The sequence below is a fragment of the Agelaius phoeniceus genome, chromosome 2 (genome assembly GCF_051311805.1).
Source record: "Agelaius phoeniceus isolate bAgePho1 chromosome 2, bAgePho1.hap1, whole genome shotgun sequence".
Lineage (NCBI taxonomy): Eukaryota > Metazoa > Chordata > Aves > Passeriformes > Icteridae > Agelaius > Agelaius phoeniceus.
In genome coordinates, this window is record NC_135266.1 from 79,014,961 (window position 1) to 79,040,839 (window position 25,879).

Here is a 25,879-nt window from a genome sequence, read left to right on the forward strand (position 1 = left end):
AGAGTCAAATCTTTCAGAACAACAATTCAGAGGGCTGCAAGATGACCTACCTACTCCAGGCAGGCCTGGCACCATTAGTAACCCCTACATGGGGCAGTTACTAGAAACTTGAATACACATCAGCACTGAGAGTTTTCAACAAGGTATTTGTTGTTGAAACGTGGTGATTAAGGATGCCTGGCAGAAATTAAGGCTTGGTGCTACTGCTGCTGCCACCAGGCTCTCTTGCCTTTACTTTGTCTCTGTAGTCCTCTGCTTCTGCCTTTCTTATCCAAGTTCCTTCCTCTGCTATTGCCTTATTTTGTTTGTTCTTTCTGGATCTTGGTCCTTGCACCTCCTCTTCTGAGCTGTAGATTAGCTGTTTCTTTCTGCTCCAGCTGCCTGTACTCAGCCTGCCTTCTCTCAGACCTCATCTCAATCGAAAAATGAACCATGAAACTCCCTGAGGATTCCACTAAAGTGCTATCTTGGGTAAGCTTTGTGTGTATTTTGGCACTGGTCTACTTTCATACAGAGCCTGGAAGACAGAACCATAATGTCCCCTGTTAAAACATGAAAATCTTGCTTGTCAAGTAATCACAATATATCTTTTATTATAGTGTTTTTAATATGACTCTGCAACATTATCTCTCCGATCTCATTGTCAGAACCTTTTAACTCATGTTTTATTTATTTTTAAATAATTCAAAAACTCAAGATATAAAACTTCAGTTTTTATTTTGGAGCATGAAAAATCTACAATGTAATTATTATAATGTAGAATTATATAAGAAAAAAGTTAACTGAGGAATGCTTTGGAATCACTATCTCTACCCCTCTTCCACAGGCAACAATAAGCAGAATGTTATTAGAATAATAATGATAAATGACTTGTGATTAGTAGTCAAAAATTTAGCTCACCTAGTTTGAAAGGTTGAGAACTAGAAATATTTATTTTGCAATATTTTTAAATAAATAAAATGTCATATTGAGTAGATGAGTTCCTACTGACAGTTGCAAGTATTGTTTTAGTTCAATCTCTGCTTAACCTGTTGTCAGAAACCAAACTTACATAGTTTTTTCAAATAATTAAAGCAAGTCCAATCCTAAGCAATTACAGCAATAAAACATAATCTGCTTTGTCCAAACTTAGTTTGGAAGTAAAAAATGAAACAAAGTCACCATTCTGGATCCCTGGCATAGGTGTATTTTGATGTTATAATGTTAGAGGGAAAAAAACTCCACAAGGAACTATGAAATTCTCAAATGATACAGACAAGACTTCCTTAATATACAGTATCAGAGTTCTTCACCAGATCGTGCCCGGGGAGAACACCATCTTAGAATTAATGAATATAAACAAGCAATAAATGAATTTAGAGTTAGCATTTTTTCACCATTAAAACAATGAGATGCTGGTGCATTTGCAAAGGTAATGTATTTATACAGGGTGTGCAGCAGGCTCCCTCTCCCCAGGGCATGTATTTATATCTGAGCTCTGTGTCCTGGGCTCCCCTTAGCAGTGAGGAAGAAACGACTTTAGGGCACAGAACCAAACCTCCAAAAATGAGCCATATCTAATTAACAGGACCAAGTGTGTCATCTATGCTGTAATTTTCACTGAGTTTAAATGTCATAAAGAGATTTTTCCAGATGTCTTTTTATTTCCCAAGAGACTGTTCATGTTTTCACTGAGTCTTTTTATAACAGTTTGGGGTTTGGTGGGGAAGGGGGGTTGTTTGTATTTTTGTGTTTGTTTGTTTGTTTTGTGTTTTTTGTTTGTTGGTTTTTGTTTTGCTTTGGATTTTGAGGGTTTTTTTACATTTATCAGGAAAACGAATACTCCTTGATATCAAATTCTGTTTATTCATGGGAAATAAGAAAAATCATCTGATAAACTTGATACTCAGTTATTCTTTTTAGAACATGTTTATTTATAGTTTGAAGAGCTAGCTTAAAGCAATGGAAAGAAAAAACTACGACTCATTTCAAATCTGAACAAGCTTAAAAAAATTAAGTAAAAAAACTGAATTGTGGATATTCTTCAATCTATTGTATTTACTGTTAAAAAGAGAGCAAAGCAGAAGGAAGTGAGTAGACACAAAGCATGGACTTCAAAAAACATTATTTTAAAGTATTGAAAATTTGCCATGGCATGCTGTTCTCATTATATTTCTCAATATGTTATAGCTATTCTAGGGTTTTCTATTTGTTTTCCCAACATAAATCTCATTTTTGTATGACATTGAAAGGTGTGTATCATAGACTTTGCTTCTTTTGTTCATACTGTATAGAGCAGCAGCTAAAGTAGTATCAGAAGGCAAAGATCTACAGAATTAATAGGATTTGAATAAAGCCATGAAGTAGTAGATAAAAAGAACATTGATAGAGAGTGAGAAAAAGAAATCAGTTTTTTTCCAGCTAATCACTATTGGTGAATTAGAGAAAAAGGAGAGCAGCTATCAGTTAACTGATGGAAATAAAACTGAGTCACATTGTATTGGATTAACTTTGCCAAAAGCTAAACTTTCATTCAGCAGCTCTATTTGGTCCCCTTTCCCACAGGGTGGGCTGCTATGAGGGAAGTAAATTCCATCCCAGCCAGACCCAGCAAAAATCTCCACAGAAAATATTTTAAACTCATGTTTGACAAAATAGTATTTTTAATTGAAAGATTTCCCAGACAAAATGGGAAATTCTACTTTCATTGGACTCTTGTGTTTTCTGATTCTTGCTTTAAATCTGCAAGAATACTAGGTATCTGCACATCAGTTAATTACAACCTTTGATTTTGCAAATTACCATTTACATAAAAACAACAATTATATTCAACTACTTAAAAATTAAGGCCCACATGCCATATTAACTAATGATAAATATAAACTGTTTCTTAACATACAGAATTTTCAGTGGTGTATTTAAGGAGATAATAAAGCGTCATTTAATGTGCAGTTTCTGTAAGGAAAATTAAAGACTAATTCTTGCAAGAAATTGACTAAGTTAGTTAATTTTACAAATTTACTTATTAAATATCAATTCCTGCTCCCTAAATTCATTGCGATACTGCAAGAGAAACTGGGGATGAAATTTTCCTTGGAGCAAGTTTAAGTACATGCACAAGAAGTAATGGAGCATGTAGATTCAGAAAGACACAAATAACTTGCTGCAGTGTAGAGCATTGGAATACCCTGGCAGCCTGTCTTATTTATGGAAAAAGGTCTCAATAGCTAGAGGACATGTCAGAAGGTATACCCCCATCTAAAGGAAAAGCTGTAAATAGAGCTTTCATTCAGTGTACATATCTTCTTTAAATCTTCTGTCTTTTTAGTGCACTCCCAAGTCTGAGCCTACCAGTCATTTAATGGTAATTTATAAATTATTTCTCTGCTGAGAGTAATGACAGAAGCCTTAAGATTCTCAGTGTGTGAGATGGCAAAAGAAAAGTCAAGTTTTAAGTATAGCTTCCCTCTTAGCTCAGCTGTTTGTTTGTTGTACTTATAAGCAAATGATAACAAATGGTTCACTAACTTGGTAATAGTTTAGAGCCCCCACATCTATCTGTATGAGTCAAGAATCCACTCATCAGCTCCACTGTGGAAATGAAACATATCGGTGTCAACAAATCTGCATGTCTAGATCAAATGAGTGAATAGGAGACTCAGTTGGTTCTGGGGGGCTGCATAATATACAAGACAATAGGAAGAGCACACTGAGCCAGACCAAGGGTCTGTTTGCTGTATGGTCTTTGACAATAGGAGGTGACAGCTGAAAGGACAGAGCCTGTGACAACCAGGCAAGCCTTTAAGATACAGGCTTATCCTTTGTTTTTTCCACTCTGTCCTCCCAGCTTTCAGCAGACTGTCTAGGGATTTCTAGAGCCAGAGATATTTTTGTTTGCTAAAGTCTCAATGTGTATCTCTTCCACAACTTTGTCAAATTGCTTTTTGAACTGATTTGCACTTTTGACACCTGGAATGCTGCTTGGCAGAGTTTCCAGAGAGTATGTGTTCAGGTAAAAATATATTTCTTGTTCGCTTGCTTCAACCTGCTCAGTGATGATGTCTTTTCATGATCCCTAGTTTTTATACTGTTAGAAATAAGGAGTGTTTTCTACCCTCATATCCCGTGGGACTTGAAGACCCAGATAAGTTCAGACCTACAGGATTCATATATTTCTGAAGTAAAATTTAAGTTGCTATATCATTCTGTTACAATGAATCTATTTATTTCACAAAAGACCAGGCTCAGTTTCAGGAAAATTATGTTTATTGTTTGTCCAAGCTACTCTCAAAAGAAAGAAATTTATACAATGATTTTTATACTGACAGTTTCAATTTTTTTTGTTAGTATTACCTGTCAGATACTTAGACAGAATCAGTTTAAGGATGTTCATTCTTTAACTAATCATAAATAATAATAAAACTTTCCAATATTAGCCTTCAAAAAAAAAATATTTCATGCATTTGCAAGAAATAATAGCACCATTCACAAGCACTCAGTACAATGTTTCATAAATGCGATGTAAGGCATTGCAAATTCCAGTTTCAGATAAAAATGCATTGCTTTTTTTCCTATAAATAAGTACTTGTGCTATGGCAAGCTCTCCCAAGAAATTTTATACGTAACCCCTTGAAAATTGCAGAGAACAGACAGAGCTGTCTGATGGTATTCAGCATGAACAGGGAAGTTGAAATGATCATGACATAAAGTAATCTTGCTTAATATTCCTTTTAGATTCTCTGCTTAACTCTGGCTTGTCCACAAATTCTTACTATTCTAGTCATTTGCAGTGAAGCACAAAATTGTTTTCTGTATTTCTAGTCAGATTATAAAACAAATTCGGAAGCCTGGGAAATGTCTAGATTTCCTCAATGTATCTCTATTTTAGGGCAAAGGGCCACTTTTTCAACTCTCCTCACTTCTCTGTCTTCTGCCACTAAACAACCACTAGGTTTCACATTATGTATAAATATATTGAATGACTGAATAATATAAAAGTTCCAGATGTTAAGTTTTAAAGATGAAAGACCGGAAAGGGTTGGTAAATTAATTGCCAGCATCTACTGACAGATGCTCCAATTTCATGAAGGGTTCTTTTACAGAAAAATACTTTAAAAAAAAATAGCGTTTTGTCTCTATCAGTTCTATCATGATTGACTTAATGGTACAAAGTTGTCAAAATTATTTTCATTAAAAGCCTATCAAAATCCTGTGTTGGCTAAAGCTGTCCTCTTGTTCAGACTTAGATCTGTCAGACTCCTAATATCAGCACACATTCCAACTTATTTTGAAATGATCATTGTATAGTTTCTCATTGCTCTTCCTTCTGAGGTATCGCTTGAATCTGACATATCATCAGCTTTATCCATCTCCACTACTTCCATGAGATTTTGCCTTGTTCTCAATGGCTTTAGAAAGGGGTATTAAAAGTGGTATATAAAAAACAAGGAGAAGGAAGAAAAGACTGTGAAGTGGCACTTGGGAACCCACTGTCCCAGGGAAGTATCAGGGATTTGATCATCCAACCACCATGCACTTCACTGCTCTTGTAAATTTGGAATACTTAAGGCTCAACTTTTAAAAAGAAAGTAAAAAGTCATATATAATGATATATTTCAAGATCTAAAACTTTCAAGGAATAGCACCAAATATCCACAGAAGCTATAATAAAATCATTAGAGATGACAGCCATGGAAGAATGAAAGCCCCATTGCAGGAATTCTTGTGGAAACAAGTGCTTTGTAAAATGGTCCATTTTAAATACTGTCATGTTCCCTTGTGGTGCGAACTGTATCAAATTTGAGTGAAAATGGTTATGAAATACCACAGATAGTGGATTGTAGAAATATATAACTTCCCACACAATGCATTAAATGAAAGAAATTCTAAGGAAGTAGCCTCTGTGTTTACACTAGTTTGATGCACACTTTATTGCCTACATCTGGTGGAGTAAATAAAGATTCTTTCTTTTGGATGGAGACCCCCATTTAAATCTATAGTATTGTGAATCAGAGATACTTGGCTGAAAGCTAGAAACAGACATACAGCATGAAAAGGTAATTTTAGTCACTTAGGTTTAGAGTTGAATGTTGGAATTGGAAAACAATTAGAAGAATAAACTTCTAGATTTATTCTGCATGTGGAATTGCTGACATAACTTGCTATTACAATTTCTATCTTTGTTGAATGCCAGGAAGATATGTGCATATATTGGGAACTAAGCAGGCTGGCCTGAATATTGCAGAGGAGCTAATGAATATCATCTCTAAGATCCTACTTGTACTTAGTAAATGAGATGATATTTTTATCACAAAATCTGCTACAAATTGTCAGCACTGTAGTAAAACTTCTATTCACACCTTTTTCTATGAGCATGTGAGGAAATAGTATCAAGCTGCACAATCTAATAAATTCATAAAAGCTTACTAACAACTCAATATTCATTTTTTAACAGTCTGAATCCATGCTAGTATATACAATTTTGATATTCAACTCAAACCTGTCCTTGAAATTGCTGGTCCCAGACCCAGGAAGTATCCTCTCTGCAAATGCATTGCTCTATTTTTCTTATACTTTAAATTGCTACTGGGTAAAAACTTTTTTTCTCTTTATTAAACTGAAAGCTTGAAATTCTGTTCTTCTATACATTTTCTGTTTTCAGACACTAGAATAAAATAAATTGTTGCCATCTTAAGCACAACATTTTCTTAGTGAAGGTCAGTCATGACATTTAGATGAAAATGTCTTCATATTTACCGTGTAGATACAACAAAACATGGTTGTAATTTTATTTTCTTGTGGTTTCTAATTCTTCTCAAAGGACATTTGGACAATTCTGAAAATAAGAAAAGCAATATCACTTTGCTGCAAGATCACATTGTCTAAGTGATTCAAAAAAGGTGTTTGAAGGAAGAAGGAGATTAGCGTAATTGCCATGTGCATCCTTCTTTATGTAATGTTCTACAATGCTGTAAAGAGAACCAGGAAGACCTGTTTTTATTTTGAGATAAAGAAAAAGTATTGTCAGACATCCTCACCTTTCAAATCCCAACCTTGCAAATCCCACTGGTGTCAGTAGGAGTCAAGTGACAAAATCCAACAGAACCATAGCACAGTGCTCTGAAACACAGGCTGATCCTTTTGCTCCAAGCTATGACTAAAGGAGGATATTGGTTATTTTTGGGAGTCCAGATTATGCTTCATACTGGACTCCACAACAGTCTCAGATGAAAAATACATTTTATTGCTGAAATTGGATCACATTTGGCTTACATATATGCATATATTTTCAAAGCAGCTCTAAGTCTGGTCATCTGTTTCTAGAAGAAAACCACAATTTGTTATCTGATTTCAATTGAATTTTGTATCACATATGCATTTAAAAAAATAAATTATCTGTTTTGGGTTTTTTTTTTCTGAAGACTTTTTGTTTTGGCTGTTAAACCATTTTTTGATCCAGTATGAAACCAGTTCAGATCACCAGATATCTTATTCTCAAGTAATAAAATAAAGCAAATAACATGAAAGTATGAACTAAAACGTGGCCTGAAAAATCTCAAATTCCTCCCAAATAACAACACAGTAATTATTAACTAGAAAAAAATCAAAAATTAATAAATTTTCATGTTATTGTAAATCCCAGAAAACATTTATAATTGTGTAGATGATTTAATATAAAAACAAGAGTTAATAGTTGTTTTTAGTATTGCCCATTGATTACTACATTAATAATTTATACAACAAATTAACCATAATTACATGAATTGCAACAACTGAAAATGTGTGTTAGCAGATGGCACATGTGGTTAACTATGACAAGCAATATTAAAAATCTTTGGGTTTACCTCCTATCTTATTTTCCAGCCTAACATTGTAAGAGAACCTGTTCCAAAATTTTGACCTGTTAACGCAAATGGCAGCAAGGTCCTAGCTGGCCATTTCCCCTCACTCCTGATGGTAGTCTTCTCTGACAAACTGAAGAGTTGGAAAATTAAGAGGTGATCTGTCAGAAGGACAATAGCATGTGTCTGCATTTCTGATTGCAGTTCAATTGAAAATAGGTAGCGGATTAAATACTTTAAAAAGACCCCCACTCTCCTGCTGGACACAGGAAGCTGGAATGAAATGTTGAGGTGTGACCTGTTCCTGGAAAGGCCTCCTTTCTAGCTGCCAGTGGCCAGTGTAGTGCCCAACTTAAGGTCTTTATGAGGATAAATTTGCATCTGAGGCTTTCAGCAGCCTGTGGTACAGCGCAGTGGCTGAGGTCCATCTCTTAGTCAGGAGCCAGAGGAAGAAAAGAGACAAGGTTTCGCAAGGTTCTCTGAAGCTTTACAGGTTGCTACTTGTTGCAGCAACAGCACAGGTAGGGTTGAAAGCCTTTCACATGAAATACCCTGGAAAATACAAGGGGACTCAGACTTGCAATGTAAATGTTTTTTCTTAACGCCTGCCATCAGCAGACTAAAAGTGAAAGGGTTAATTTTATCAGTGTGAGTGAAGGTCAGACTTTGACTGCTTGACTTCCAAAGACAACTGCAGTCTGTGGAGTGGAAGTCCAGAGATGAATTAAAGGTAATATTTCCTCCACTTAAGCAGCATTTCTCTGTAATGTGAAATTATTGCTCTTATCTGCTTTGCACCTACCATAAAGACCATAAAAATGTTATTGCTATCTAGTCAAAGAAAGAAAATAACAGAGTTTTAACTAAAGCATAATTATGAACTGCCCAACATACGCAATAGCTCTGCTAGAGTTGATTGTGACCTGTAAGGAGCTACTCTTAACCTACTGTACTATGTGTAAAAGTGAAATTTTCTGTCTTCCTGAGTTACCTGAGTGCCCAAGGACTAATTTGAAAACTGAATCACTTCTTAATTGGACACCAGGGGTCAATTGGAGTCTCTGTGTATTTTGGATGCCTCCAGATAAATAGAAATTTTCAGTCTCCCAGTTTTTTCCTCAGGCTCCCAATTCCTTTTTAGATGTACCTATGAGATTCTGTGGATTTTAAGCAAGTTTTTTTAATACTGAAAAACATTTAAGTAGACATATATCTTTACAATTTCATTCTATTAATTTAAAACTGATTTATAAGTGTTATAACACAGAATTATGATTATCTTTTGCAACATAAATAAAACAAGTCATCAAATATATAACTATAAATCCAATAAAAATAATTATAAAATGTGAGTAAAGAATCTAAAGGAAAATCAGTCTTCATTTTTACTATAAACTATTGAAGGAAACCTCATAAAGACGTAGACGGTAGACTCTCTTGGTCTTCTGAAATGTAATAGCTAAATGTTACCTCTGCTTATCTATCTTCTTTCTGTTGTAAATGTCTATTTTTATTGATGGTTTCTGAATTACTGAATGGACATTCAACAGTGCTTTTATCAGCAATCATGGAGAACAGGCTTTCTGTAATTATAAAATTTTCATAATGACCTGTAAGTTTTTTTGTGGGCATGATCCAGAAAAGTAAATTATATAATTTTCACACAGATTTAAAATAAGAGCAGGCAGGAAAGAGAGATGTGCATCAAGTTTTTAATGTATAGGACACATGGAACAGCTGTAAGTCACTTGAAAGTTTCCTGAAGTTGTTAAACTCTAGAGCCAGGGAGGTTGACCTAGGCTGGCTGTCACACCCCCACCCAGTGACTTTCTCACTCCCTCTTCTCAATGGGACACAGGAAGAAACTATGATGGAAAAGCTCAGGAGCTGAGATAAAACCAGTTCATTTGTAATTTTTTGTTTATTATTATGGGCTGCTATGAGGAAAGTTAACTCCACCACATCCAGAACCAGTATATAAATACATCTTAAGTAATCAATTACATTATATAATTCACTCAAAAAACAGAATAAGGAAGGCAATAATTTATTTTAGTCTAGTATAATGAATGATTCACAAAGAATTTTTAAAGAACATTTTCAATGCTAATATAAGAACAGCTAGTTCAGGATTTCTTAGTAGTGTAGGCAGTTAAATTTTACCACTGCAAGGACAAAGAACAAATCAATAAACCCTGGAGAGGCAGACTATCCTTTGACTGTTGTTGATGGATGGTACAAAGCTGGTCAGATGTGGCAGCCTGAGAGCCAAGATTTTTAATGCTGGGAGGCCCCTCAGGTCCCCAAGCCCCTGGATGCCCAGACCCTTCACCCAGCAGCACATCCACCCCTCTTTGAGTGTAAAGGTAGAGTAGGCAACAGCCATTACCTCCTTTCCTGAAGTGGTTTACAATCAAAGAATCACTGAGTTTGGAAAAGACTTTTAAGATCATTGAGTTCAATTGTAAAAAACAAAACAAAACCAAAACCAAAAAAAAAAAGAAAAACGCACTCACATGGAAAAAAAACTCCAACCAGCAGAAATCCAAACCCACATGTTACTACATTCCTTCTAGAACTAGACCCAAATCTACACCTTCAAATGTTTATGACACAAGCACTGAGGCAAACACCACATCTAGGATAGTGACAGAGTTACATTACATAATTCTCTATACACATTTATGAAGCTCCATTATAAAGCTGTTCAGAAGGAAGCTGTTCAGTAGGCTGTTCTTCACCAGTGATAAGTAATTTACATTCAATTTCTACCTGATTTTTTTTTCCTGGCCATTTCATTACCAGTTTTCTTGCATATGGACTTGAGTACTTTAACTCTCCTTTAGACAATTATATTTGATTTGACTTATAGAGGCACAGTCTACTGGAGAACTTGAGAGAAAAGGTATTAAAGGTGTTTCCCACCTTCCTACTGACCCATGGTAGATAATATATGTCATTATGTCTCCTGACAATAAGATGAACATAAAACTGACCATTTTCATCATAGGACTCCCTCAATGCCTGAAACAAAATATTTTTAGGAGCATTCAACATTTTCTTCCTTTTTTCCCTTGATTTTCTAGAGGTTTTACTGACAGCAAATATGGTTTTCTGAATACTGCCCAGATGTTAAGGCAAACTGTTGACAGCTCACTGAGAAAGTTCAGCATTTTTGAGTAAGCCTGGATCCAGCAGTGGGAGCCTAAATGAGGCCATAGCACCTTCTGCTATGATAAAGAAATGACAGCTTGAATATGTCATTTCAGAAAGAGGTGTTAATTTTGTCATTTCACACTTTGGTCTAGTTAAAATTAAAACAATAGAATTAAAGTATTTGGTTAGTATCCTTTCTTCAGGTACACAAGACTTTCAATATGCATTTTTTCTGAAGCATTGACATATAGCTAAATAGTGAAATAGTGTGAAGTAAGCAACGCTAAATTAAATAATTCAGAAATTCAGGAAGCTGAAACACCAAATAAAAAAATGCAAAAACTCAAACTTACCCCATCATACTGAGGAAAGACAGATAGATAATAGCTTTCTTCTACTTTTCTTTCTGGTTTTTTTTTTCAAGTAGCTTTTATTGTGTCAAAAATGACTTGTAAATGACTGAGGTACAGTTAAATAGAGCAAATATTTCTCAGATCAAATGTAACATGAAATGTGGGATTTAGATCATTTGGCTGTAACCACCAAAAAAGGAAAAAAAAATCTTCAAATTTATCCAGTTATCTAGATTATTTCCACAGTAAAAAAAAAAGAAACAGGCATCATCTATGAGCAGCTCACACAAATTATGTTGGATGGCTAGGGCATAGAAAAGATGGATCAATGACTAACCTAGCTCTTGAGAGAAGTGAATAAGTGAGATGAATCTCATCACTTCTCTGAAACATTGGCCCTCTTTTTGCCTTTTTTTAAAGTTGGCATATATTTTGATAGACTCTTCATCACAGTACCGATTCCTGGTATCAGACCAATAAACAAGCTGTTACCTCTAAATTCTCTATTCAATATAGCCCAGTCTGTGATTCCACCATTACAAGATGAGCATATGTATGTACATCAGTATCAATCACAGCACAATGGGTCTTCAAATTGCTTTAATATTTCACAGAAACAGAACAAGCTGCACAAGTGGTACAGCTCAGTGATGACTGAGCACAAGGCTTAATGGAATCCATTTAAAACACATTCTTAAAATATTAAATCAAAATGGCAATTTCACATTCCTGCCCTTAAAATTAACAGCTCATAATCATTTGTTCATAAGCACTCCATTTTAAACCTCCTCTTCATGTATAGATACTACAAAATTATCTTAGGTCAAAATAATGTTTATGAGATTTTTGCCTATTCGTATTTTAGTTTATAATCATTTTAATATAAAAAAACTACCCAAAAAAATAATTTTAGCCTCAGAAAAAGATAATGAAGCTTTGAAGTTTGATTCTGAGGCTAGGTCATCAGGTGCAAAACTTTGATTTTCCCCATTGTGAGTTTTTGGGTGATATTAAAAAAACCCACTGAAATTAAAATGTTATTTACTGGAATTCACCACATTTCCTAGCTTACTTAATTAAATTTAAAATTGGAAACTTGCAAATTATTTATCAGGCATGCAAATATATGTTTGTGATATTGAATGTTTGGTTTAAAAGTACCAAATGAAAGCATATAAAGCACAAGGTTTCAAAAATTTGTAGTCCTTTAGCCATTCTATGACTTGTCATGGTTGTCTCATAACTCTTTCATAACCTCTGCATAAGAGATCAAAGAGCTCAGTGTTGCTCCTGTAGAACAAGTGTACATCATGACAGGAACTGACAGTACATGTGCATGCAATCTCAGAAAGTAAGTTATTAGAGAGATGTTAAAGAAGCTATTTGCACTCTCTGATGTTAGATGTCTATCTTAGGTAGCTAAAAGTTTTCTTGGCAACCAAGAAGGTTGTTTCTTGAGACGACCAATGAAGCCGCTACTCTGTCCTGGCCACTCTAACTAATTACTGCTGAGATTTCTGAGTTCTTTGTCAACCAGCTCCTGATTGCAGGCTAAATTCAGTTAGGTTTTTTCCCTCTGAAAATTGCACCATAAACTCTTGTTAGGCAAGATTTGATTAATGTCCATTTCAGATGTCCCTGCAGCAAGGGCAGAACACGGATGGAGGCTGGCCACTGATCTGAGTTAAGCTGTCAATCAGCTGCTGTAGTTTATAGCAGGATGTCCTGAGGAAAGGTGGTATCAGTGATATCTTACTGTAAGAAGCTGAGAGGTTCAGAAATTGATTAATGAGCAGGTCCAGAGTCCATCAAGTGAGAGCAAGATAGAGAGGTGAGTGTACCATTCTAAGGCAGGCTTTCACCACTCATCCATCAGAGCCCTATGTTAACAGATGAGTTGCTTCAGTTTCCCTCTTCAGTCAGTGGAGAAAAAGGCTTCTCCTAGGGTGAGCTAAAGCTAGAAACTAACTCAGCTGCATGCAAGTGGAACTCGTTTCTTTCCTTTGACAGCAGGACTCAGAAGTTACTGTACTTAAACACTGAAGTTAGACCTTGTGAGTACTCCTTCAGAAAAAATAAATCGTCCTTTGAAATCTCAGAGAAATATTTTGAAGGGAAAACATTTTCACAAATTACTTAAAAGTGGCTACACCCTGAATCCATTCTACAAATACAGTGAACAATGCATTGCAGTGACTACAGACCTCAGTTTTTTCCTGAAAAACATCAAAGAGTAATGAAGAAAAATGTAGAGACAGGTGATTTCACCTTACTTCTTTTCCACTTCATAGCCTAGGAAGAACCAGGGAAGACACTGACTGACAATGCTGGAAAATATTTATTTTCTAGTTCTCTTCTATATTGGCAGTATATAGTGGTCTTTTGAGCTCTGTACTCCATTCAGGTCATTCAGAAAAAACACAATAAAAAAGTGTTCTGACCCTGAACAGGCAAGCCATTTACTGATGCTGAATTTCCATGCCTGTCTGTTTCCACTGTGTTTGAGAATATAGAATGGGCAGCATTTAAAGGATTTTTGTCTATGAATATAGGTAGTATATGAGATAGAAAGCATTAATGCTGAATAATAGGGCAGAAGACATATTTTTTCTTTTTTTTCCTGCAAAGCTCTATGCATACTGAGTAAAGAAAAATGCACCTGAAGGTTATAAAAAGACCAAAGCAAGCCTAGCAAGTTAGTCAACACTTGAAACGCCATCTCTCTACAGGGTATACTGACCTTTATTGAGCTCTCACCTACCACAGTAGAGCACTTGCACTCTTCAGGCTAGTTTGGTTTCTCTGTGTCAAATTGCAAGGTTGATTTACACCCAGAACTACATTTCTAACTTGGAATAACCATAATTTTAGGTTATGTAATTTTGCAAGAAATAATATAAGAAAGCTATTTACACTGATCACTTGTGGTATAAACACAGTACTGTTTTTAAACAAGAATCCATCAGAGAGAAACTTCTAGTGCTATAGATAGAGATATGGATGTTGATACAGCATGGGATCCTGGTAGAAAAACAAGGAACTGGCCCTGTGTAAGAAGTAGCCATGCTAAGAATAGTGATTTATGATGGGCCCTGATGATTAGTGTTCCAGAGACTTTTTCCCCAAAGGATATTCCATCTGAACTTATATTGTACTAATTGTAGTGAATCTGAAACTGTCATGGGAGGTGTGATGGTAGGTGACTGCCTTGGCCACAGTGATCATGAAATGGTAAAATTTACAATTTTCAGTGAAATCACAGAATCGATGAGGTGGAAAGGGACCACAGTCCAACCTCCCTGCTCAAGCAGGATCATCCTAGAACATATGGCAGAGAATGTGCCTAGACTATGCAGAATGTCTCCAGTGAGAGACTCCTGATGTCTATTGGCAATCTGTTGCAGTTTGCTGCTCCTAATAAGAAAAAAAAGGACAGCAGAGTTGTTAGCCTAGACTTTAGGAGAGCAAACCCTAAGCTGTTCAAGAAGCTATTTAGCAGAGTACTCCAGGAATCTGCTTCTGAAGGCTTAGGATTTCAAGAGTGCTGGTAAGTATTTGAGAGCCACATTATAAACCAACAAGAGCAACAATTCCACTGTGTCATAAGTCAGGCAAGCAGGGTAGAAGACCAGCTTAACTGAATATGAAATTCCCTGTTGAGATCAAGAGGAAAAAAAATTGCATCAACTCTGGAAACAAGGTCAAGCTTTCCAAAAAGAAGAGCTCTGTTTTGTTGATGCAGGAAGAAGATGCAAAAGATCAAAGCTCTATTTGAGTGAACTTGGCCATTGTTGTGTCATACAAGAAGAGTTTTCAAAGCGCATTAATAGCAAGTGAGATCTAAAGGAAGCATTGGGATGGTCCTTTATGAAGAGGGTGATCTGACTAGTAGAGATGAAGAGAAAGCTGATGGCTACTTAGTACTTTTTTTGAAAAATCCAGATATCTCACCACTCAGATTAGTCAATGGTTAAAACATCAGACTCTTTAGGCTACCTCTGTGTAAGTGTTTGGTGGACCTTCTGTCCCATTTCAGAGTCTACAGAAGTATTTTATAAGGTGCATCTGCATACACCACTACAAGCACATGTGTGTGGGAGGAATCTCATTCTACTGGGTTAAAATCAGGGGAAAAAATAAAAAGCTGCCACTTAATCCTTAAAATATATCTGAACATATTAAGCATTTAAATTTAACAGTTATTAATGCACAGAACTGGATTTCAAAGAGGATGTCTGTGATAGGGATGTGATTTGATATCATGTTCTCTTGCTTGCAATTAATTACAAAGTTATCTTGTGTGTAAGTCACCACCAAACAGTTGTTTTATTAATATTTTTATATTTGCAAAGCAACATTAATATTTTTTAAAGCTTATTCAGACCCTAAATGAAAAGTAATATAAAGTAAATGCCAGCACAAAATATCTCAAAATAGGTGCTTTCTTTCCTACCTTTTAAAGAAAATTAGTTAGGAAAATACCCAATCCTATTGGAGTAATAAAACCCAAATCAAACAAATTTGTGTGTTCAGGAGTTCTCTGCTAGATTCCTATTGCATTTCATTTCAGTACCACAAAACCAAGTATCAGCAGTTAAAAGGTTTTTGACCAGAAAATAATAATTAGAGAATCAAAATTTATTTCTTTCTGTATTAGCTTAACAACTGGATTAATGCACAAAGGACTTCAAAAAGAATGGACTGATAAAATTACTAACATGCTTAACAAAAATTTACTGCAAAGAATATACTGACACCATTGCATTCCTTTATTTTTTCCATTCTTTAACTCAGAGTTTGATCTTGCAGCTATAAATTAACTAGGTTGTATCTAGCACAGGAAATACCTGAAGCAGAATGAGAGCTGCTATATAGAGTCATAAAGAAATAATATTTATTCCTACTGAAGAGTCCAAGAGGAAAAAAAAAACCAAAGCAAACCAAACCAATAAAAAGCCCTGAATAGAATAAGGCTTACATAAAGCAGTTCTGTTCCTCATAGAGCTCCCAAATTTCCATAATTACTGTTCAGTGGCTTTTCCAAGCCAGAGGTTACATCCTTAGCATCATGTTTAGCAGCCACTAAAGACCTATTCTTTGTGCACAGGTCCAGTCCCTTTTTTAACTCAGTTCTATTTAAGCCTTCATAACATCTTGTGGCAATAAATTACATGCTCTAATTGTGCTCTATGCAGAAAAGAATTTAATTCCTTCTCCGCACCTTTCCAACATCTCCTAGATTTGGGGAGTGTAAGGTGTGGACGGGATGCAAGACAAGCCAGGAGAATAAAGGAAGAAATCCTTCATGGGAAAATAATAAAAACTAATAATTCTATAATGTTTTTTGTGCAATGAGAGTGGTAAGAGGCACTGCATATATTTCTATAGCTGAGCAACAAAAATACTTTCAATGGCTTTCTACAGACCTTGCTTCAGAGACTTGTGCAGAGCTATTACAAATTTCTTGGGCCACATTTGTTTTTATTGAACAAAAAATAAGTGCTTTAGGATTTGGAGGTATCCTGCAAATCTTTCTTCATTAAAGCAAAGATCTCATCTTTTTCAGAAAAACAGCTCTTTCTCTATTGTCTAAAGCACATTTTGGAACTTTAAACAGATGTTTTAAAACTGCAGCTTGGTATCTTGGTTCCAGACACCTTTCACGATGACAAGAACTTCTACAGTGTATTGCATTCAGATCTTACAGAAATTCTAAGAACTGGGGAATTAAGGAGATCAGTAAACAGATGCAGGGTAACAACTTGCTTTTTCCAATCTGTTTACACAATTACCAACATGACTGCAAGGGAAGTGCCAGAATAAGAAAAGGTAGCTAGACAACAGAAGTTTCTGGAGCTAGCAGGCCTGGCAGCTGAAAGCAAGTGAAAGCATACCCCAACCATCCCATACTACATCTGCTCATTTGCTATGGAAATAAGACAGCAGTAACCGATTTATGCATCTCGAGGCCAGAACAGTGTCAAGTGGCTGACATGATTTCTGCTAAAATGCCAGCAGCCCTTGCTCTTCAGCAGCAGAGAATATTAATGAGCCTCAACCACAATCTGGTCCAGGACTGCTTCCTACAAGGTGTTGCAGAGAAAAATCCATGTCTCATGTCTCACAGGCACCCTCCATATGGAAATTCCCTGCAGCTTTTTCTCATGATATAAAAGATGTAGAGGATTTAAACTTTAATAACATGGTGGGTTTAGTGATCAGCTGAAATGCCAATATTTACCACAGAATAATTGTCTCCATTACACATCGTATGCCAAAAGAAGCTTTTGTAATGCAAGGCAGATATATCTCTATAGGACACATTTCAACTGTTGATAATTAGATTTATATATTTCTATTTTTCTACAGAGCGTGATTAAGAACAACAATCAAAGCTTAATGTACTACACTAGCAGGTAGCATGGGTTTAATGACCTTTTTAATATTTGAACTGAAACATCATTTTTTCTATATATGTCGTGCCTATGAAATTTTGGAAAAGAAAATAAAGATGTATTGAAATATTTCCTATTCAGTGACTAGTCTAGAGAAAAATTGAATTATATCTCTAACAAACTCTTGATTTAGCAATAAGCCAAAAAAAGATAATTTTTCCAAACCTTAAAGTTTCTTATAGAAAAGTTAATTTCTCAGTTAGTCATTTATTTCTCTCCAGTAGTCATCCCCCATAGACAAACATGGCATTTCACTGAAGTTATTTTTACTTTGTCTTTGGCCCCTTTTGTTATGTTTGTCATTGCCAGACACATTATTTAGACAGTATCTTGTTTTATTTTTACCTTGCCATTAAGAGAAGTTGAAAGTCCACATTACTGCGAGTCTACTGGATACTGATCCTGCTCTAGTAGGCTGAACTTTGATGTGCTTTGGAAGAAGGACCAATGACAATTAAAGACATAAAACTAACATTTGGGTGCAAATTGCTGGTAACTGCTTGAATTTCAATGCTCTTAATGAAATAGACTTATGATGTTGAGTGAAACAGAGTTTTGGAAAGTGGTCTCTTGCCTTTATATGTCACAAACAGTGCTGTAAAACATCTGAAAGTTTCATAAAATGATCACAAAAATAAAAGAGGTCCCTTTAAAAAACCAAAATCAGATGAGAAAATTGATCTATGATTGTTGCCTTTTCTTTTTCCCAATTTTTTATTCTATCCAAAACTCAGCTGATTACTGGATTTTTTCTCTTTGAAAGTTCATGGGGTTTCAGGCAGTCTATTAAGTGGAAAATCTTTGGCATGTTTCCCTTTGAGATTGTTTATAATACCCAGAGCTATAGGAATATCAGGAATTTGACTGGAGCAATAGATTCTTCTGTGATGAATAACAGCTTCAGGAAAGCTGCTCTTTATATTTTGGTTGTAACAGCTCCTGGAAAAGTTGGAATGTTGTTGTTTTCATCCAACTGGATAATATTATGTTGATACCTCTGAGAGAGTTTATCTGCTGGACTATGTTTCTGAAGAAGTCAGAGAAACATGGAGAGACAGCAGGCTGAACCTCGCTGGAAGGAGCCAGGGAAGAATGATGAGGATGTGAATGTGTTGTGTGAAATTTCTAGACCAAGGGAGTTCTTCAGGTGTTCTGTGAACCCTGAAGAACTCTCATCAAACTACTCACCTGGTCCCAGCCTTTGCTGACAGATAAAGTTGTAAATCTGAGCCTTCTTCTACAGGGAAAAACTTTCAAATCCCACTCTCTTTTCTGGATGATTATTCTAAAAATCAAATTAATAGGTAGTATTAGGCAACAGTAATAGTGGGTGTGAGTCATCTGTAAACAAATGATCAAGGCAGATTCATTGAGATGTTTCCTTCTGGAAATCACCATCTCATGTGTTTATATGCGTACCTAATTCTGATGTATGCACACATAATATGGGACAAACCCCAGGTTTCAGACTTTTTTTTTGAGTACGAGGTGTTGAAAGCAGTATAGGTCTCTTGATCAGCAGGCTGGTTATTATTAAAGCTGTAATTCTTTCTCTTTGTTGTATGAAGTCAAAAGGACCCAGCATGGATTTGTAATATCTGGGAACTAGGATTACAGAAAGAAGCATTATGCTTGGACACATCATTTTCACAGTCAAAACAGTGAATTCATGCTAAACTTCTGTATTTCTCTCCTACTGATGCAGAACATTTTAACAGAAGCAAACCTATAGTCATAGTATAAATTCATACAGTGAAAGAGATTGACTTGTAACAGATACATTTAAATTTCATTCAGTATTTGTGAATTTCAGCTTGCAAGCCACTTGGGCTGCTTCACATTCTTTTCTCTTGTTTGGGACTTGTTGGGTTTTGGCTTTTTGTTTTTGTATGTTTCTTTGGTAATATGAATTATATGCAAAGGTTATAGCTCCTGGAATGTCGGGTCCGGCTGTCTGTCTCTGCCCCGACACGGGTAGAGTGGTTCTTTGGTGGGCGCGATGCAAAGGACGAGTCTGGACTCTTCAGCTTTCGGTCTTCAGGTTGTTTATTATTTCTTATCTACAAAATTTTTCTGTCTGCCCAACAGAGGTCTGATCTGCAGGCAGTCACAGGCACTCTCTGACCACCCACGGGGCGGTCATGTCTTTTTATACTAAAACCTACGTATACAATATTTACCTTTATTTCCCAATGCTTTTCGCCCATGTTAGCAAGTGCACCTTCACTAGAAACCAATCCCCAAGTGCCAACATCATCACAGGAGATGGAGGACAAGAAGAAGAAAGAAGAAGGACAAGACACGCCCTGATCCCTCCATCTTGTCTCCATAACCCCCCTGTACCAAAAACCTTAAAGTCTATATCTCACCCTCTAAATGTGTCTCTTTTACACCTTGTACTCTAAAGTGATTCTCTTGTCCTCAGACTCTTGTTACTTCTGTGGATGGATCAAAATCAAGCCACCAAGCACTCTTGGCAACATTCCAGGGTTTTCGAGACCCCCAAGGGTTCTCCTGGCATCTCTGGACATCGGGAACGATGTGCTGAGATCCCACACTGGAATTGTTGCTTGACCTTACTACATGTATACACAAACAGCATTCATAAACTGTGTCAGATTAACAGAAAGGCAATAAAGAAAAGCAATTATCAGTGTAAACAAAAATCTTCTGCTTTGCTTTTGATGTTAGCTCATACCAGACTCAATAAACCTCAGCCCTCTGGTCCAGATATTTACCTGCACCTTTAACTAAGTAATTTAAATTATCTTGAAGGGAAAGTTGAGCAGCATCGTACTTTAGCCCTTTGCAGACTATCAAAAATTGTTTCCTTCCAATGTAATTATTACCTGGCAAGTGCATGATTTATTACAGAGGAAGTACAGGGAGATTTTTACTGGGGTAACCTTTTTTTTTTATTTCTGCTAGCACATTCCCTTGAAGAGCATGGATAAAACGGTCTTTCAATAGTACGGGAGGCCTAGAGTCCTTATCCAGCTCTTAAAGAGGTACAAGTTACTGTTACATTTTCTAATTAGAAAACTATAAGCTTTTTAAAATAGAGGAAACGTGAAATCAATATGTGTTTCTAAAGTACTCAGCATAAGTGACCAGCACAAGGGCCGTGAAGGATATTTGAGGTACACTCAAGACACTATGATTCACTTCACATTACTTATTCTAGAACCACATTCAATATGCTGCAAAGAGATATGTGCAGGCAATAAAACCCAAATTTTCTGTTTCCGACTGCTGCCCTTGTAAGTTCCCCATTAATTACAAAGCATATTTCATTTGTATTAGGAGGCATATTTCTTTTCTATATATAGCTGCAGACCATAAGAAGATGTGCATATATTTGAAATATGTTCACATTATTGATTTCCGGTGTTTCCAGATTACTTCACCAAAAAGAGCATATAAAATGTATTCCATATGTAAATATTGTTACAAAATCACATTACTTAATTCTGATAATTTAATAATTAATTAATTTAATTCCATTTCTTTCTGCCATTAGCATAATTTTGGTTTTGAACAGTCAGTTTTAATGGGAAAAAAAGAAAACCTGTTTCATCTGCTTTAAAAATGTCTTCAGGATAGTAGTCAGAAAAAGAAACAAAAAAACTTTAACCATCCATTCAGATACTGTGCCATCACAGAAGATGCTATGCTTTGCTGTTTGCTCTGTTCAAGCCAGGACAGCAATAGAACCACTGCTATTCCCACTGGCACTCTGTGCTGTGTGTGATTTTACCTGCAGTTCCTCTCATCCACCAAACCTAGAAACCTGTGGGGTCACCAACCACCCAATTTCTATGAAAGGAAATCCTTACTCATGCTTCTATGTCCTTCCACTCGGCAGGTGCAAGTAGCCAGAGGAACTGATCCTTGAGGAGGGAAATAAAGCCCCCTTCACATCAGATGGTGGGTTTATGAGTGGTGCATTGAGAGCAATTAGTTCCTGAATGAGGATAACAACAGGCGATTACCCTTTTTAACAGCTGCTAAGTGGTGATAATTGCTGGCTATATACCACAAGCTGAGCAATTTTGTGCAAACTGTACAAACAGAACAAAACAAACAGATGATGTAGGGAGAAAAATGGATCTGAAAGAACCTCTATTAATCCCAAACAGACATACAGCTGGAGAGATCATATTCATTGCTGGTGTGAATTATTTGTAACAAGTAGTTTGTCAAATCCAGCCCGTTACTGAATTGTCTGTGAATAGAAAGCAATTTTTATTAGTTCCTTCATTATTCACAGTCATTTAATGAATGGTTTGTATGAAAACATATTTTGCCTAAGGATTGGTTTCTCCAGCATGGCTTTGTGATAAATTCATTTTTATTGAACAATGCCTTGATTTCTGTGAAACAGAGTAAAGAATAAGATATTTTCAGAATCTAGCCTTAAATTTTAACTTAACAATAAGCAAATTATCTCTGAAAATGTAAAGAAAATATCCCTAAAAGAACCTATTATTTAATTTCTTCTTCTTCATGGTTTCTTTTCTTCTCACTAAAATGTTGAAAATAACAGGAAAAGTCTGGACAAGAACTCCTACAGATGTTTCCATGGTTTTTTAAGATACTCTTTTGGTTTTCAGATCTCTGTTGCTAAGAGCATTCACTAATCACAGTGAAGTACATGACTAGTAAAGCTGGCCACTGTGTACATTGTATTGATTAACAGCATGTTTTAGATATTACATGACAGACAAAAGCTGATTTATTTGGAAAGTATAGCTCCCAATTATAAAAATAGCCTACATGCTGTGAAGATGTTGATAAGTTATGAAAGTAATCATAGAAGAAAAATAATAGAACTTTTAAGTCCCTCTCCTGGTTTTAACTGGGATAGAATTAATTTTCTTTTTAGTAGCTGTACATTGCTGTGTTTTAGATTCAGTAGGAGAATAATGTTGATAACTGAGTGGTGTTTTGGTGGTTGCTTAGTCATGCTTCTCCTGTCAAGGACTTTTCAGTGTCTTGTGGTCTGCCAGTAAGGAACTGCTTAAGAAGCTCTGAAAGCATGGCTGAGACAGGTGACCCAAAGTAGTCAAGTTGTATTCCACACTACAGAACATCATATATATATATATATATATATGTATATAAACTGGGGGGAGTTACCTTGCAGGGGTCAATCGTGACTTGGAGACAGGCTGAACTGGTGTTAAGAATTGTATTGTGATCACTTGTTTCTCTCAGCTCTCTTTCTCTCCCTCCTTTTTATTACATTTACTAGTAATTATTATTATCATCTTCATCATCCTTCTCCTCATCAACATCATCATGTGTGTTTTATTTTGCTTTGTGTCAATCATTAAACTGTTCTTATCTCAATCCATGAATTTTACTCTTCTCCTGATTCTCCTCCCTATTCTGCTGTGGAGGAGATGCAGCGAGCGAACAGCTGCATGGTACTTAATTGCCTGCTTGGGTTAAACCAGTCCCAAAAAATCACTAGAATAATAAATTCATAGCTGAAAAATGAGATTCTGCAAACAAATTATGAATGTCTATTTGAAATTATTCTTTGTGATGAACTACACACAAACAAGAAAAGCAGACATCAATAAATGACTAATAAATCAATAAATAACAGACATCAATAATAGATAACTTTAAAGCAGTGGCATTTTTGATCTACCTAAGCTAAATGCTCCATGCTGGTTGCTTTTCCAATTTTGAATCAAGAAAAGGGACCCAGTACCAAGTATGCAGCTGACTGAGGGACCAGGATTGTCATCTGGTTTCTGTTGCTTTGGTTCCTCCTCAGCTTAATCATCTAATGAATTTCTCTTGCTCTTTATTGCTTTATGTTAGAAAGGATATTATTTTCCCTAAAGTTTATGTTGGTCTTCTATACATAAATATTTCTCCCAATATGCACACCACCATTATAAGCCATGAAAAAATTATTTTTTACCAATAAGACCTTTTTCAGTGGACTCCCATGGAAAAAAGGCAGGATCCTATTTTTCAGAAAGCCCATGAAAGTAATGAAAGTCTTACTTAGCTGAGAGATCAAATGCCAAACATGTCATCAAAGTGCTTAAATATTGTGCTTCCTTTTTCTTCCTACAGAGCTTTTGAAGGACAGGAGTGCTGGCATGCAGTAAACATAGCTTATCTCTAAGACATGGCACTGAGGGTACGACATTAGATTTTTGGGTGTTTTGAGTGGAAATTTTCTTGAACTGTGAAAAATGTAATTTTAGACTACATTTGATCTTCATACAATATGAATATTTGCAAGGAATTTGACTTTATGAAGTAAATTAGAAGTCTTCTGAATTCAATGATTTTCTTATTATCAATGGGAAAATAATTTCTATTGCAAAATTTTAAAGGTTATTTAAACACTGAGGAAGGATTTGGGGGAGATGATGAGGGGAAGTGTTTTGTTTTTTTTTTCTTTCCCTAAACATTTATTTTTGCTTAACATCCCTCAGGAAGAAAGTAATAAAAGAAGAGAGAAGAGAGAGAACAGAAGGTCTGGTGCTGGCAAAATGGCCTTGGCCAAGAAGAATAAGGATTATGACTCTGGGATTTTATCTGTATATTATAATAGATTTACAAGCTAAACTGCTAAACTTCTTAGCTTCCATGCCCTGGAGAATCTTGTTATACGTTAGTCCTTTCTTTAAATAATGTAGGTTGTAGTTTAAGTTTACAGTCTGTGCAAATATATGCAGACAGATAGAGAAGAGGCACATAAACCTAGTCTTAATTTTAATAAGGCTGTATTTTATATATGTCAATAAATGCTTGTATGCTCTAAAATCATTTCAGGGAATACAGAACCAAGTTAGGCTCCTTAGTATAACATGTAGCACTTGGTTTGGGTAAAATAATTAATTCTGTGGTATATAGATGCTACAGAGGTTCCAAATGCAGAAGCCTGACCGTCATGCTGACTGTCAGTCAGACCAAGAGCTGTCCCCCAGTCTCTCCAGTTGCTGGCATATGGATGTACAAACCCTCAAGGCCACAGTCCCACCTTAGCTGCCACCCTTGCATGCACACACACCCTTGCATGCACACACACCCTTGCATGCACACACACCCTTGCATGCACACACACACAAAAGGATCACTCAGTCCATCTCCAGATCCTACTGTCTCTCCAGCAGCTGGCCTGGACTCCGGATCCCCTAGGCTGGCACCTTCATTTGCCACCTCCTGCTATGGTCGCAGCTTCGGAGGCACACGTCCTGCCCCCTGTCCCAGCCCACATCACCTACTCTGTATTACCTGGAGGAGCCTTCACTAACTGTTATTGCCATGCTCATTCCTGTCACCGGCACCATGGACACAGGGACTGCTCTGACTTCTGGTCCCAGCCCCAGGGCTACCTCTGAGCCCCACACACACACTTTTGCACACAGGATGGAGACCCCTATTCAGGAAAATGGCTTAGGAAGTGGGGTTTAGTGAGAAGCTAAGACACACAGTAATGATCAGGAACAGGGTATAGCCAAGCAAATGCACTAACCAGTGCCTGTTTGCACATAACTGACTCATCTATCTACTTGTACTTCTATTTTCCCTCTTCTTCCCCAAGATACATTGATTTCTCCTTTTCCCCATCCTTGGTTCGTCCCTAAAACATCCCATGGTCAATCCTATGCAATCCAAGTGCCCTTCCCCTGCACTCTGTACCTAGCTCCATTCCCTTGATCTTGCTGCAGAAGGTGAGTAATAAAATAAATAAATAAAGAGGCAGGGGCCAGTGTACATCATGGAGTCAGGAACAGCACACTGTGTACAAAACTACATGTCAATGAGAGGAACAAAGAGGAAAAACAGTCACTGCTCTTTTAAGATAATATGGACATAGTAGAAAGATTGTTTTCTTCCAGCCTCACTAGATTGATGTACCCAGATACACCCCTCACCTCGCAGTGCCTGGGAGTGCCTGAATGAAATACAATTACAAGTTTATGCATGTAATATATACTATCTCCCCTCTCATAGATAATTATGAATTGGTGCTGCTGAGTCTCTGAAATCCTCCCCTGCATGTCAAGATGACTATGTCTTCTGTGTTTCTTTATTCATCCCCTGGCACAGTTGCAGTAGA

General features: G+C 36.3%; 1 long non-coding RNA gene across 2 annotated transcripts; it reads left to right on the forward strand.

Moving 5' to 3' along the window:
- Nucleotides 1–233: 233 nt before the first annotated feature.
- LOC143693371 (uncharacterized) lies at nucleotides 234–24,826 on the forward strand. 2 transcript variants are annotated; one of them, XR_013180977.1, is made up of 3 exons: nucleotides 234–471; nucleotides 23,881–23,947; nucleotides 24,249–24,826. It is a non-coding gene; the product is annotated as an uncharacterized LOC143693371 (long non-coding RNA). The 2 variants fall into 2 exon arrangements; XR_013180978.1 differs by lacking the exon at nucleotides 234–471 and adding an exon at nucleotides 20,712–20,792.
- Nucleotides 24,827–25,879: the final 1,053 nt, after the last annotated feature.